This window comes from Hyperolius riggenbachi, chromosome 10, assembly GCF_040937935.1.
Source record: "Hyperolius riggenbachi isolate aHypRig1 chromosome 10, aHypRig1.pri, whole genome shotgun sequence".
NCBI classification, from domain to species: domain Eukaryota; kingdom Metazoa; phylum Chordata; class Amphibia; order Anura; family Hyperoliidae; genus Hyperolius; species Hyperolius riggenbachi.
This window is the reverse complement of record NC_090655.1, coordinates 245,759,793-245,775,708: the sequence shown is the minus strand read 5'-3', so window position 1 is coordinate 245,775,708 and position 15,916 is coordinate 245,759,793. Positions and strand designations below refer to the sequence as shown.

General features: G+C 41.4%; 1 pseudogene; it reads left to right on the top strand.

Annotated features, from left to right (window-relative positions):
• The window catches only part of LOC137537037 (zinc finger protein 208-like), a 123,186-nt pseudogene that overhangs the window by 62,137 nt on the left and 45,133 nt on the right, over positions 1-15,916 (top strand).

Genomic DNA, 15,916 nt, shown 5'->3' with positions numbered 1-15,916 from the left:
TGTCTCAGTGACAGGCTTTCTACACCCTATAAAGGAATCCTTATTTTTTGTAATCATGTCACATGGTTACATGGTAGGCTGGTTCACATTTGAGCTGGAAGGCACTGAAATAAATGTGTGTGTGTGGGGGGGGGGGGGGGGGGGATTTGCAGGAACGGATCTTTGGCAGGAACAGATCTTTTGCAGATACTGATCTTTTGAATGTGTACAGCATCTTTGATGGGGAGTTCAGCTCCATAGAATAGAATGTGTAGAAATGCTCTCATACTACATGAAGGGTGGTAAGATAGGTCTGTGATCTTTCATTTTCTAAAGACTATAGTCTGATGTGTGTATGCACCTTAAAGAGACACTGAAGTGGAAAAAAAATATGATATAATGAATTGGTTGTGTACTATGAATAATTACTAGAAGATTAGCAGCAAAGAAAATATTCTCATACTTTTATTTTCAGGTATATAGTGTTTTTTCTAACATTGCATCATTCTATAATGTGTGCAGATTACACAACACTCAGCATTCAAAATGAGTCTTTCAGAGCAGTCTGTGAAGTAATGAACTCTCCTCTGGCAGAGAAAAAGTAAACAGTTCAATTACAGTTGAGATAATAAAAGTCAGATAACAGCCCTCTCCACAACTAACTTAGTCGGAGAGCTTAATGGCTTATTTGCATAGAGATAACAACTGGAGTTTCTCAACTCTTCCTGTACTGGAAACAATTAGACTGATGTATCTGATCTTAATGTTTTATTTCTTAGCTGTACTACACATACAAATCATAATATCATAATTTTTTTTTTTCGCTTCAGTGTCTCTTTAAGGCATTGCTTCCATTGTCTCATCACGCTCTACATTTTACTGCTTTTTCATGTGTGGCCAATAGTTTATGTGTAGGGAGGTCAATGAGATGCAAATAACTCTGTACTTGCATGCAAATATAATGCAAATTGTATGCAGCTAATCACCTTTCTCAGGAAATTGATTTAATTGTCCAAATTCCAACATGCAGAAATTTTGCATGCAAAGCAAAGTTATTGTCATGTGATTGGCCGCCTGTAATGAGCACAACCTTCTGAAGTTCTCTGTCAGGCTGATAACTAGTGATGGTCACTGACATGCCAATAATTCTGAGATAGTGGAAATTATATGCTAATTATATGTAGAGTTAAGGAGCCCATACATGGTACAATGTTTCTTTTTTTTTTTTTTTTTTTTTTTTGATTAGATAATTTAGTTCAATTATTCTGTTAGATCAAATACAAAGATTTTTCCAACCTGTCTGATCGGATTTTTATAGAAAAAAAACAGGATAATCGTTTTTCTTGATCGAAAAAAATATTATTTTCAACTTTCATTTCATTCGATCATTTTGGTTGAAAAAAAAAGGGAAAGTCGAACGTTTTTATTGTACCGTGTATGGGTACCATAATGCAGATGCTGCATCTGGCCCATTTCCAATCAGCATCATCTTTGCATCATTTTGGAATTCTCAGCAGCTCACTGACCATCCCTAATGATAACTGTTCCTCCCCTCAGAATTCTCTAACAGGAAGTGATGATGTTTCTCTATTTGCAGGGCGGAGTCCCGGCATCAGGAACCTCTCAGAGACTCATCTCTCTGTATCCACAGACTGTACAATGGAGGATGATGGCATTGGACAAGAGTCTCCTGCAGATATCCTGATTACCCCAAATATTCCCCCAGACTCCCCTCACCTGTCTAACCCCGAGGGGTCTCATGCCCATCAGAGCTCTCCCCCTGCTGGAGGGTCTCATTCCTGTTCCACTTGTGGGAAATGTTTCATTTATAAATCACATCTTGTCTCACATGAGAGATCTCACGCTGATGAGAAGCCCTATTCATGTGCTGAGTGTGGGAAATGTTTTGTATGGAAATCACATCCTATCACAAATGAGAAATCTCACACTACTGTGAATACCTATTCATGTGCTGAGTGTGAGAAATGTTTGAAGTTCAAAACACTGCTTGTTAGACCCGAGAGATGTCACACTGGTGAGAAGCCCTATTCATGTGCTGAGTGTGGGAAATGTTTTGGAGTGAAAGAAAGCCTTGTCAAACATGAGAGATCTCACACTGGTGAGAGGCCATATTCATGTGCTGAGTGTGGGAAGTGTTTTGGAGAGAAAGGAAGCCTTGTCAAGCATGAGAGAACACACACTGGTGAGAAGCCCTATTCATGTGCTGAGTGTGGGAAGTGTTTTGGTCAGAAGGGACACCTTTTAACACATAAGAGATCACATACTGGTGAGAAGCCCTATTCATGTGCTGAGTGTGGAAAATGTTTTGGAGAGAAATCAAAACTTGTCAGACATGAGAAATCTCACACTGGTGAGAAGCCATATTCATGTGCTGAGTGTGGGAAATGTTTTGGATTGAAAGAAAGACTTGTCAAACATGAGAGATCTCACACTGGTGAGAAGCCCTATTCATGTGCTGAGTGTGGGAAATGTTTTGGAGTGAAAGAAAGCCTTGTCAAACATGAGAGATCTCACACTGGTGAGAAGCCCTATTCATGTGCTGAGTGTGGGAAATGTTTTGGAGTGAAAGAAAGCCTTGTCAAACATGAGAGATCTCACACTGGTGAGAAGCCATATTCATGTGCTGAGTGTGGGAAGTGTTTTGGAGAGAAAGGAAGCCTAGTCAAACATGAGAGAACACACACTGGTGAGAAGCCCTATTCATGTGCTGAGTGTGGGAAATGTTTTGGAGTGAAAGAAAGCCTCGTCAGTCATGAGAGATCTCACACTGGTGAGAGGCCATATTCATGTGCTGAGTGTGGGAAGTGTTTTGGAGAGAAAGGAAGCCTAGTCAAACATGAGAGAACACACACTGGTGAGAAGCCATATTCATGTGCTGAGTGTGGGAAGTGTTTTGGTCAGAAGGGACATCTTTTAACACATACGAGATCTCACACTGGTGAGAAGCCCTATTCATGTGCTGAGTGTGGGAAATGTTTTGGAGAGAAAGGAAGCCTTGTCAAACATGAGAGATCCCACACTGGTGAGAAGCCATATTGATGTGCTGAGTGTGGGAAATGTTTTGGAGAGAAAGGAAACCTTGTCAGACACGAGAGATCTCACACTAGTGAGAAGCCCTATTCATGTGCTGAGTGTGGGAAATGTTTTCTCCAGAAATCACTGCTTGTGAGACATTTGTGTTGAGTGTGGGAAATGTTTTGGCCATAAGTGTTATTTTCCAATGTTTCTTTTACTTCTGGCCAAGCGCACATGGCAGCATTGTTACACTGAATCCCGAGGACTCTTTCATGCTGCTCTGTGCATTGTATTGTTGTTGCTCTTTGACTGTCTGTATCAAGCTCCTACAACTCCTCAAGCAGCTGCATGCATTTGTTAATCTATTAAACACAGCGCTCGCACACAGACTATGTAATTCAGGACTCTATAAAGTATATATCATATCACAGGCCACATATATTAATACACATTCACTCTTAAAGGGAAGGTCCAAGCAAAATTAAAAAATGAGTGTCACTTACCTGGGGCTTCTACCAGCCCCATGCAGCCATCATGTGCCCTCGTAGTCACTCACTGCTGCTCCAGTGCCCCACTGGCAGCTTGCCGGCCTCGGAGGTCGGCGGGACGCATTGCGTACATTTTTACGCATTCCCACTAGTGCAGGAACATTAACACATACGTTTTTACGCATTACTGGTTCAATGCGTAAAAATTTACGCATTGAACCAGTAACGCGTAGAAATGTATGTGTTAATGTTCTTGCATTAGCTGGAATGCGTAAAAACGTACCCAATGCGGCCCGCCGACCTCCGAGGTCGGAAAGCTGCCAGCGGGGGACTGGAGCAGCAGTGAGTGACTACGAGGGCACATGATGGCTGCATGGGGCTGGTAGAAGCCCCAGGTAAGTGACACTCATTTTTTAATTTTGCTTGAACCTTCCCTTTAAGGCAGGAGTATTCAATGAAACGTCCACAGTTAAAATTATAGAGATAAAAGAGCTATATCTTTCCACACATTGGCCTCAATTCACTAAGCTTATCTCCTGTCTTTAATAACGTTTCTAGAGTTGTTACCATGGTGATAAGGCATGTGGTATTCAGGGAACATTTTACCTCAAGCAAACCTAAAGTTAACTCTTCTGTCTTTAAGTTAACTCTCCAATCCTTAAAATAACTCCAGAGTTAAAGACAGTCTGTTTATTAACTGCGTGTGAAAATAGCTACAGAGGAGGTAAATTAACTACAGAGGAGGTAAATTAACTACAGAGGAGGTAACTTAAGGAATGAAGAGATAAGATAACTCTCTCACTGTGTGAGGTAAGTTTTCTCTTGCCTTATTATCTCCAGCATGATTTTAGTGAATTGAGGCCATTGTCCTACTACGGACAGACAGATATAAGTCCAATCAGGGCATGCGCTTTGTATAAAAATGAGTGAGATTTTCCTCTAGTTCCTTGTATAACAACAATCAACAGCGCTTCCTTCCTATATGTCATTAGTCCTCCACCAATACTACTGCAATTCACCCACAGTGGACACAGACTCATCGATTAAAAATGCTACGACCACAGTAGCAAGATAGGCCTGCGGGGCGTTAATCAGGCTTCCCTCGCTTTCTCTGGCAGTTCTTCCACTTATCCACTGTAAGAAGCTTTTCTTCTGATATCTCACACCACTTCAAAATGAAGCAAAGCCTCTCAATGCGCAGTATTGTCTTAAAACTTTATTAAAAATAAACACTCACATTTGGATTCAGGGTATGACAGCTTTTGGAAGGTTTGACAGCGGGCTTCCACCCCACGCGGCCTCCCAGGCTGACTGCCGCATTGTGTTCCCTTTACTGTATCCGTCACCGGCCGTCCCTGCTCGCATAACCTCCAGCCACTCAATCAGCTGCGTTGTCTTCCGGCGTCCGCGTGCTTGCTCAAGTGTGCTCCTCCCTATCGATTTCGTCACTCACAATGACTCATCAGGGGATGGAGCCTCCTGAGCAAGCCTATACTTTTGTGCACGCACGCTCCTCCTCCCACAGGCCCAACACACATTGCCGTTATTGTCTGCAATTCTATGGCGCCATATTGGAGCCCGGGAGTCTGTGCATTAGGACGGTTACATATTTCTCACTTGATTTACATTTATTTTATATGCCTAACGGATCCATGTTCATCCCCTCTCTTCTCTACATTTGTAGGTCGTACACATACATGATTTATTAGCCCAAGCCTATGTTAGCAATAAAATCATGTGACTACCAATATAAACAGCTACAGAAACCCCATTCTATACAGCAGATTCTAACAAATAGAATAGATGACCCTCCATAAATACTTATACCATATCAAAGGGAATTAAATCAAGTACCGATTCCATATAAGTCCTATACACAGATCTATTTCCACCATAGACTTGGTTTACACCTTATTTCAAAGGCAAGTTTTATTTCATATATATATTAGGGACACTTTGATCCCGTGTAGTGTTTGTCACTTTTATTTAATTTCTAAAATAGACCATTTATTGTGAAATATCTTTAGTCAACATAGAATAAGTCCCATTACCAGCATATGATTTCCCAACTCTCCGCAAAAAATAAAACCTCAAGGGGTGGTGTTTCCTCACCAGATGTCAGCCGGCACCGGCATACAGGCACACAACTACCCCTCCTCTATAAAGCAGTGAATGTCCACCTCAATATTCATACCTTTCGGTGTCACGGTCTCCATCTTAAGGATCCACTGTGTCTTTTTTCTAGATAACAGTCTTAGCTTATTTCCTCCCCTCCATGGCACTGTAACTTTCTCTATTCCACAGTATTTTAACAGTGCGGGATTGCTGGAATGCTTGAGTCTAAAATGCTCAGATACACTGTGCCCTCTCACCCCATTTTTAATGTTGTTAACATGTTCATGTATTCTTTCATGTCATTTTCTTTTTGTATGACCAATGTATTGGTTTCCACATGGGCATGATAACAAGTATACTACCCCTCTTGTGTTGCACGTCATACATTGTCTAATTTTAAAGGATTGGCCATTATGAAACTAAACAACCTGATTAGTATGACACGCTTCAGCCTCTCGACATGCAAAGCATCCACTGCATCGATGGAATGATGGTACCTGCCAAAATGGGGGGTCCACCTTTCTTGGTGGTTCAACACATGATGGTGCAGTAATATTTTTAAGGTTTGGGGCCTTCCTGTATATGAACATAGCCTTCTCTGGTAATATCCTTCCAAAGTTCTATTCTCCAATAGGATCGGCCAATTTTTTGTGAATATTTTTTCAAACTCCCTTCTTTGATAGTTGTAACCTGTTATGAATGCCATCTGATGTGAGGACACTCCCCCCAGTGGATTCCCGTGCTGTTAGATACGTCCTCCTTTCAGTCTTACCAACTTCAATCATGGTTTTGTACAAGTCATCTTCCTGGAATCCCTTTTCCTCGAATCTGTCAATTAGAACTTGGGATTGGGCCACATAGTCTTGGGTGCAGTTTCTCCTCATCCTCACCATCTGGCCCCGGGGTATCCCTTCTATCCATTTGGGGTGATGTTCACTTGTTGTAGGAATGTAACAGTTTCGATCGGGTTCTTTGAAGAAACTTTGTAACCAATCTGTGTCCCACCTTATTTATGTTTAAATCCCAAAAAATGAATCTCCTCAAATCAACTCTCCATACAGTTTTATATTCCAATCGTTATTATTAATAAGATCAAAATATTGAAATAAGGTGTAAACCAAGTCTATGGTGGATATAGATCTGTGTATAGGACTTATATGGAATCGGCACTTGATTTAATTACCTTTGATATGGTATAAGTATTTATGGAGGGTCATCTATTCTATTTGTTAGAATCTGCTGTATAGAATGGGGTTTCTGTAGCTGTTTATATTGGTAGTCACATGATTTTATTGCTAACATGGGCTTAGGCTAATAAATCATGTATGTGTATGACCTACAAAAGTAAAGAAGAGAGGGAATGAACATGGATCCGTTAGGCATATAAAATAAATGTAAATCAAGTGAGAAATATGTAACCGCCCTAATGCGCAGACTCCCGGGCTCCAATATGGCGCCCTAGAATTGCAGACAATAACAGCGATGTGTGTTGGGCCTGTGGGAGGAGGAGCGTGCGTGCATAAAAGTATAGGCATGCTCAGGAGGCTCCATCCCCTGATGAGTCATTGTGAGTGACAAAATCGATAAGAAGGAGCACACTTGAGCAAGCACGCGGACGCCGGAAAACAACGCAGCTGATTGAGTGGCTGGAGGTTATGCGAGCAGGGACGGCCGGTGATGGATACAGTAAAGGGAACACAACGCGGCAGTCAGCCTGGGAGACCACGTGGGGTGGAAGCCCACTGTCAAACCTTCCAAAAGCTGTCATACCCTGAAGCCAATGTGAGTGTTTATTTTTAATAAAGTTCTAAGACAATACTGCGCATTGAGAGGCTTTGCTTCATTTTGAGGTGGTGTGAGATATCAGAAGAAAAGCTTCTTACAGTGGATAAGTGGAAGAACTGCCAGAGAAGGCGAGGGGAGCCTGATTAATGCCCCGCAGGCCTATCTTGCTACTGTGGTCGTAGCAATTTTAATCAGTGAGTCTGTGTCCACTGTGGGTGAATTGCAATAGTATTGGTGGAGGACTAACGACATATAGGAAGGAAGCGCTGTTGATTGTTGTTACACAAGTTGCAGGCGTTTGTAAGCGTTGGTCACTAGCTTACCTCCCCTGTCAGACTGTACAAACTGTACTTTGGGAATTTGTAATTTCTAAATGAATAATAATACTTGTGCACAAAAGTAAATATAATAACTGTATGGGTTATAAAAAGTAGGAAAACACAGAGTTTAATATCGCTTTAAACTGAGTCTTCCTGTAGTTCTTAGTAGTCTTGTCTGTTGGGATTGATAGAGGAATGGTCCTTGAATAAGAATAAAAAAACTTTTGGTTAGACAGTTATTCTTTTATGACAAAAAAATCCATTGCTCTAAAGTGGAAAAAAAAACCCATCTGAACCCCGTCTCACTTTATGGATGCACTTTATTAATACTTTTCTTCCATTTTATAAACTGACCTGTTTGGCGAGAGGGGCGGGCTCCACATTGGATAAGGCCTGGAAGCCCTGCCTGCAATGTACTGGTTCCTCTATTAATAATCTAGATGTATCTCCCAGCATTGTGGACTCCCTCTGATAGATATTCAGATATGTGCTTGTGGTTCCTCCACACCACACCTCTGTGATGCTTTGTGCAGACATGGTCTGGGATTTCAAACTGGTCCATAGATTTTATGTATATGACTTGGTCAACTTCTCATACAATCCTGTATGTTTTTCATGCTATGAATGGCTATATGCCTACTATTTACTTGACTTTGTCTAATACTTGATATCTCTGTGATATGGCCTGATGTAACTTAAATATGTCTTGCACTGTCAGTGGGTTGTTTTGCTGTTGTGTGTTTTGATAAACAATAAAAAGATTGAAAAAAAATCATGTTAGGGTTAATGATGGTTCCAAACAGTTTGGCAATAACAGGGTACCCACAAAATGGGCTCATTTGTATAGATAAGAAAAACATAAATCTCCAGACCTGGCGAATACTTGGACACAAAGGCCAGGGTTTGAAGTTCAATGTTTTCTTTTTCAAAACAACTTGCTGAAAGGAAAGTGCCTTTGATGCTGTACCTTGTAGCTTGGCTATGATACATTCGCCATACATCTTGTGCTAGTTACCATAGATGTACTTATTCCATGGCTCTCATATATATTCTAGTGAGCTGCAGCAACTCCAAAGTGCTCATGTTTACCAATACCATTGCTAACTGACATATATAATAGTTTTCTTAGAGACATAAATAAGGCTTTCCTACTGGAGGTATAAATACTGTTTTCATCCTGTTTGGGTTTGAGGTACATTGTTGTGAAACAGGACTGCTTCAATTACAGCACCCAATATTTTGTTAAATAAATTAACATATTACAAACCTAATCATTACACACTAAAGTGCAAACTTGCAGGCGTAAAAAATGTAAAGTCTAGATAGCATAGAGGTAGAGACATTGGTGCAGTCAAATCAGGGCTGTTTCTAGCCTTTTTCTTCACCCAGGCAAATCAATTCTGTGACTCCCCTTTCCCCAGAAAAAATCGGACACTATAAAACACATCCCATATGATATAAATCCTGTGCCATATAATACATGCTGCCACCATGCATCTCAAATGAAAACAGCAGGTATTATGCTGCCCACACTACAAGTTCCAGCATTATGTCCCCACAGAACAATCTCAGGTATTGTGTCCTTCCCATTGCAGGATAAGATTATCAAGCAAGGCAGTCTTCATTTCACAATATTTTTTCCCAAACATTATGGGATATGGAAATTTCATGCTGCCTCTTAGGATAGATGTGGACTGGAGGGGTTATATCATGATAGCATCACGCAGATTTATCCTCTGCACATCCATGATGTCCCATTCCACCACATCATGGGGGAAATGCTGCCTTATTATGTGTGTGGGTTGTCATGGCTATACCCATTTTTCACTGCAGTGCGCTCAATTCATTTACCCACAATTTGCCCGCAACGCACTTAGCACTCCCAGCACTCCCTTGAAAACATGTTTGATTGTGTGTGTGGGGGAGGGGGGTGTCTGTAAATAATCAGCACCAGGTGTTGTTGAATACGCTAGGTATGCCACTGACCTATAATATACAACATTTTGCTATTACACTGATGTCACTTTTCAATTAAAGGGAATCTGAAGTGAAAATAAACTTATAAAATAATGAATTGTATGTGTAGTACATATAAGAAATAGAACATTATTAGCACAGATATGAGTCTCATATTGTTTCCAGTACAGGAAGAGTTAATAAACTTAACTTGGTATCTATGCAAAAGAGCTTCTCTGAGCTCTCCGACCAAGCTTGGTTGGCTACAGTGCTGTTTTCTGAAGCACTTATCTCAACCTGTCTCTCACTATTTCCTGTTTGTTTAAGGTTTTACTGCAGAGCTATTGACACTTTGAACTTTCCTGCTCTGTATTATAGTTTAAAATGCAAAGTGTAGTTTGTAAACTGCAAATATTACCGAATGATGCAATGTTATAAAAAAAAAAAGCTATAACGGAAAATAAAAATGAGACACTTTTCTTTGGCACTAACGTACAGTACTATGAATTATCCATACTACACATACAATGCACTTTATCATAAGGGTTTTTTCGCTTCAGTGTCACTTTAAACACACACACACACAGCACACACACACATTCACTCACATTCACTCACTCACTCCCTCTCACGCACATCACACACACACACACACACACACACATTCACACACACACACCCTCTCACGCACAACACACACACACACACATTCACACGCACATTCACACACACACATTCACACACACACATTCACACACACACACACATTCACACACACACACACACACACACACACACACACACACACACACACACACACACACACACACACACACACTCTCACTCACTCACTCACTCACTCACTCTCACGCACATCACACACACACACACACACATTCACTCATTCCCTCTCACGCACATCACACACACACACGCACACACACACACACTCCCTCTCACACACACACACTCCCTCTCTCACACACACACACACACACACACACACACACACACACACACACACACACACACACACACACACTACAGTTTGGAATTCAAAAATGACTTACAAATACGCATTTTCCATCCTATGTCTCCAACTTCTGAAAGAAACAAGTGGCAATAGCCTCCTATAGTCCTGTGTTGTAATATCCCACACATTAGGCCAGGCTTGGTGAAAACACAAATAATGCTTTCCTATGGACATTCGCAGTCATAAACAAAAGCATTTTTGTTCTCACATGCAGAAAAAAAACATTTTAACACATATCTTTTTGCACACAGCGAGCGATTCGTATTGCCGACAGGTAGGCTGGGATCACATTTGGGGGAATCATCTGCGTTTTGCTGCAATGTGAAATCGTAGGCAAAAACACATGAAATGCTTTTTTTATGGACATTTGAGGTACAATGGGGTTGATTCACTACACAGCGCTGCTGTAGCAGCACAAGTTAAAATACAACTTTCGCCCCCTATGCAGTCTACGCATGGTTGTGTTGGGTAGCGTGCCTTACTTAGTTACATGCACTGCTTGCATAGCAGCGCACACTTCTTTATTTTCAATCATTTTTATTGGGTTTTGTAGAATAAGAAATATATAGACACTGCATAAACGTTGAATAACAACAATAAGGAACAACAGAAATTATTGTCATAAACAAAACTAGACAAGAAATAAATTGTAAAGGAGATAATAATTACAAGGTGTCATGAATGAGACGGACGTCGAGACGATTAGCGATTCTTTATCGTCCTGCAAAGTAGCGCAAAATGACATTTTTTCTTTTCAGTGAAGGCATGTGTGTTTAATTAACTTGTTCAAAAAGAATTCCGTGCTGGCCAGTGGCTTGTTAATTAGCCAAGGGGTGTGATACCTCAGGATCAGGGTGTAATATGTCAAAGGTTGTTCTAGCTGGTCACACTCAGATGCTAATTGAGCACCAAAAGTTCTTTTCATCCAGGGGAAGCTAGCTCCACAGGAGTCCACTAAAGGGCTTAGACACGGAGACACCGCTGGGGAACAGGTTTAAATGCATATGGGTTTTGATTTTGGTCTGTTAAATGAAAACCGTGTACAGCTATGAAATTAATATAGTCTTATTCGTTAAAATCTGACCAATGTGCTGATATAAAATTCATAACAATAACCCGTCCTGTTATTGGTGTACGACCCTTCTCGGGGACAGGACAGCCTGATGCACTCATGCAAGATGTCATGTTAATCGGTATTTTCTGACAAGTATGAATCTGCTCTCCACCTAAATATGACGTATAGTTTATGAGTTACAGTGTTTTACCACTTCAGTCCTCCAAATCCCATCTTCACGAGAGCCTGCTGCTGCTAGCCAGAGGACCATGTGGTTAGCAGCCATCTTGGAACTGTAACATCTGCTTGGATTACAAAATATACCTAATGGCCTATGATTCTGAAACCAAGGACTTTGCATTTCTTTTCCCAGAAGGAAATATCCCCACACAGAGTGCATTTCGGCTAAGTAAACCTTTCACAATTATTTCCTTTTATTTTAAGCTTTGTGTGTATATGTTAATTAGTGTATGTAAATGGTTAAAACGTTTAAAAATCGTTTTATGGTTACGACCTGTTCCTGAACATACACAATCGTACTTACTCCTCCGAAAACTTTACCTTGTGTTCTAGAGTATATTGTATTTATAACCCGTATGCTGGAATCGGGTACAGATAGACAGATCTGGCGCCGATCCCTGCATACAGCTAAGGGCCTGTTTCCACTACACGCAGATTGGATGCAGAATGGATGCAGAAAAACTGACTCCAATAAATGCCTATGGGAAAATCTGCATCAGAAAAATTGCATTTAGTGGAAACAGGCCCATAGGCATTCATTGGAGTCAGTTTTTCTGCATCTATTCTGCGCCCAATCTGCATGTAGTGGAAACAGGCCCTAAGGGTTAACTTACAGTGTTCGCAGTGTGCTAATATATTTACAGTCATGTGCTGACTCACATGTGGTTGCAAGGCTTTGAATTGTACATGTGTGGTGAATCCTTTGGAGTCAGGACGCTCCTCTCGGCTAGTTGGCTCATAGATTGCGAATCCACATATGGGCATCTATGCGCAAAGCGACAGCGAGATGGAGTTTCTGACTCTGAGCGGTTGACCCAATCAAGGACCGGCCCGTGCGGTCTATGACACAAGGATTATCGGTAGTACAGAAGTATTATGTGCAGGTACACTTGGTAGAACAGGTAATCAGAAATAACACATAACATAACCAGTGTAGCTTCATAAAGGAGGTAGCTGCGCACGCTTCTTTCAATGGTGATTCGCAACCATGATACTTCACTAGCACGGCCGCTACTATGTTAATTACCATACAGTAGTTACTATGTAATTAACATAGCAACTATGTTAATTAACATAGTAGCAGCCGTGCTAGTGAAGTATCACAGTCACAATACTTCACAAAAGCACTCGGCATTTAAAGAGACACTGAAGCGAAAAAAAAATTATGGTTTTATGATTTGTATGTGTAGTACAGCTAAGAAATAAAACATTAGGAGCAGAGACATAAGTCTAATTGTTTTCAGTACAGGAAGAGTTAAGAAACTCCAGTTGTTATCTCTATGCAAAAAAGCCATTAAGCTCTACGACTTTCAAAGTCGTGGAGAGGGCTGTTATCTGACTTTTATTATCTCATCTGTTAGTGAACAATTTTCTTTTTCTCTGCCAGAGGAGAGGTCATTAGTTCACAGACTACTCTGAAAGAATCATTTTGAATGCTGAGTGTTGTGTAATCTGCACATATGATGCAATGTTAGAAAAAACACCATATACCTGAAAAGAAAAATATGAGAATATTTTCTTTGCTGCTAATCTAGTAATTATTCATAGTACACAACCAATTAATTATATCATTTTTTTTTCACTTCAATGTCTCTTTAAAGGAGTGTGCGGTGCTATGTAAGCAGCTCGCGTAACCAAGTAAGGCACGCTACGCAGCACAACCGCACATAGTGGGCAAAATTGTTTTTTAACTGGCGCTGCTGGAGCAGCGCTGTGTAGTGAATCAACCCCCATGTGAGGTTTTCAGAGTGCGGAGGGAAAAATACCAGCATTGTTGCTCTTTTCACACACCGCATGCATTCCTTTTTGCTGCTGTCAGCTGGCTAACGAGTGCAGAAAACAAAGAATTGTCTTCAGAAAACCTCGCCATTTTCCGCAGACTCAAATGTGATGTCAGGTGACTGCATGCAAAAAAAAACGTGTAGAAAACCACGGTGACTGAAGAGCCACACTGTAACAATGTATGTGAAATCGAGCAGCATGTTCTTATGTCTCTGTATGTGTTTTAGTGTCTGATGTAAATAAAGTTATTTTAAAGGACAACTGTAGCAAGAAGGCTATGGAGGCTGCCATATTTATTTCCTTTTAAGCAATACCAGTTGCCTGTCTGTCCTGTTGATCCTCTGCCTCTAATACTTTCAACCATAGACCCTGAACAAGCATGCAGCAGATCAGATGTTTCTGACATTATTGTCAGATCTGACAAGATTAGCTGCATGCCTGTTTCTGGTATTATTAATACACTACTTCAGCCAAATAGACCATCAGGGCTGCCAGTAAATAATATGTCAGCCTCCATATTCTTCTCTCTTCAGTTGTCCTTTAAAGTGAACCCGAGGTGAGAGTGATATGGAGGCTGCCATATTTATTTCCTTTTAAGCAATACTAGTTGCCTGGCAGTCCTGCTGATCTATTTGGCTAAAGTAGTGAACTGAATTAGGGCTGGTTCAGACGGACGCTTGCGGAGCATTTACCGCAAGCATTTGGAACGTCGCGGTAAACGCTCCCATTCAAGTGAATGGGAGCGTTCACACCGAGCTTTTGCGCGCTTTTACCCGAACGCGACGTTCGGGTCACGATTTTCGCGAGCGTTCGGGCTGCCCCTGGAAGCGACATGTTGCTTCCAGGGAGCGGCCAACCGCGATGGCTAATGTTCCCCTAGGGGAAGAAAAAAACGCGACCGCATCACAACGCGACTGAAGGCTACTGAAAGCCTGACCGCGCAGCCGCCGCAACGCCCCCAGACGTGACGCCACGCAGACGTCCGTCTGAACCAGCCCTTACAACAGAAACAAGCATGCAGCTAATCTTGTCAGTTCTGACAATATTGTCAGAAACCCCTGACCTGCTGCATGCTTGTTCAGGGTGTATGGTTGAAACTATTAGAGGCAGAGGATCAGCAGGGGCAGCCAGGAAACTGGTATTGCTTAAAAGGAAATAAATATGGCAGCTTCCATATTATTATCACCTCAGGTTCCCTTTAAGTGAAAAGTATATTTGTTTGGTTGGTATACACTGGGCATGTGTGAGATATGATGTCATATGTGTGAGACTTTAAATCCAAAATGGCAACCATGACTATTTCTGCAATAATTATTAGCTACTGTCATGGCAGAACCACAAGTAATTGTGAATGCAATCCAAAACGAGATTGGACCATGTAGGAGCACTTTGTTGTTTCCTCTGTCAAAGGACAGCAAAAGGCTTCTCTAACAAATAGGTATGAACAGCTTCATTAGGCTTCATTTCTGCCCTCTCAATGGCATAGAAGCATAAACTCAGCATGGGGCAGGCCTTAGAGAAGACTTTCCTGCAGACCCCATGGCACATTCATATGGTGCCTGTACTTGTTACACATAAAGGTACATTTCATAGTTGCTGATTTAAAGATGCAGCATACTACTGATCACCTGAAAAATATATCAGTGAATTGCTGGTATCAAGCCGGACCTGTGCATATCATTTTTGTGTTCATATCACAAGCTGAAACCACATTATTTCATTTCTTTGTATGGGGACAGGCTAGGAAAGCCAAGTTTGATCTGATAACCTGCAGGGTGATGATCTCATTAGTAGAAGGATTTAAGGTTCGAACTTCCCAGCAACCCATGCTGTTGTTAGTTCTAGTGTAGATACTGCTCAGCTCCCTGATCCCTGTTGCTTGTATGCCTTTTTCTGAGTCCTGAGTTCTGATTTTTATGCCTGTTCCTGCCCTGAGTTCCGGGTTCCTGGATTTCCTGCCTGTATGCCTGTTCCTGTCCTGAGTTCTGATTTCCTGGATTCCATGCCTTTATGCCTGTTTCTGTGTGAGTTCCAAGTTCCTGGATATTCTGCCTGTATGCCTGTTTCTGAGTCCCAAGTTCCTGGATATCCTGCCCGTTTGCCTGCTCCTGTCCTGAGTTCCAAGTTC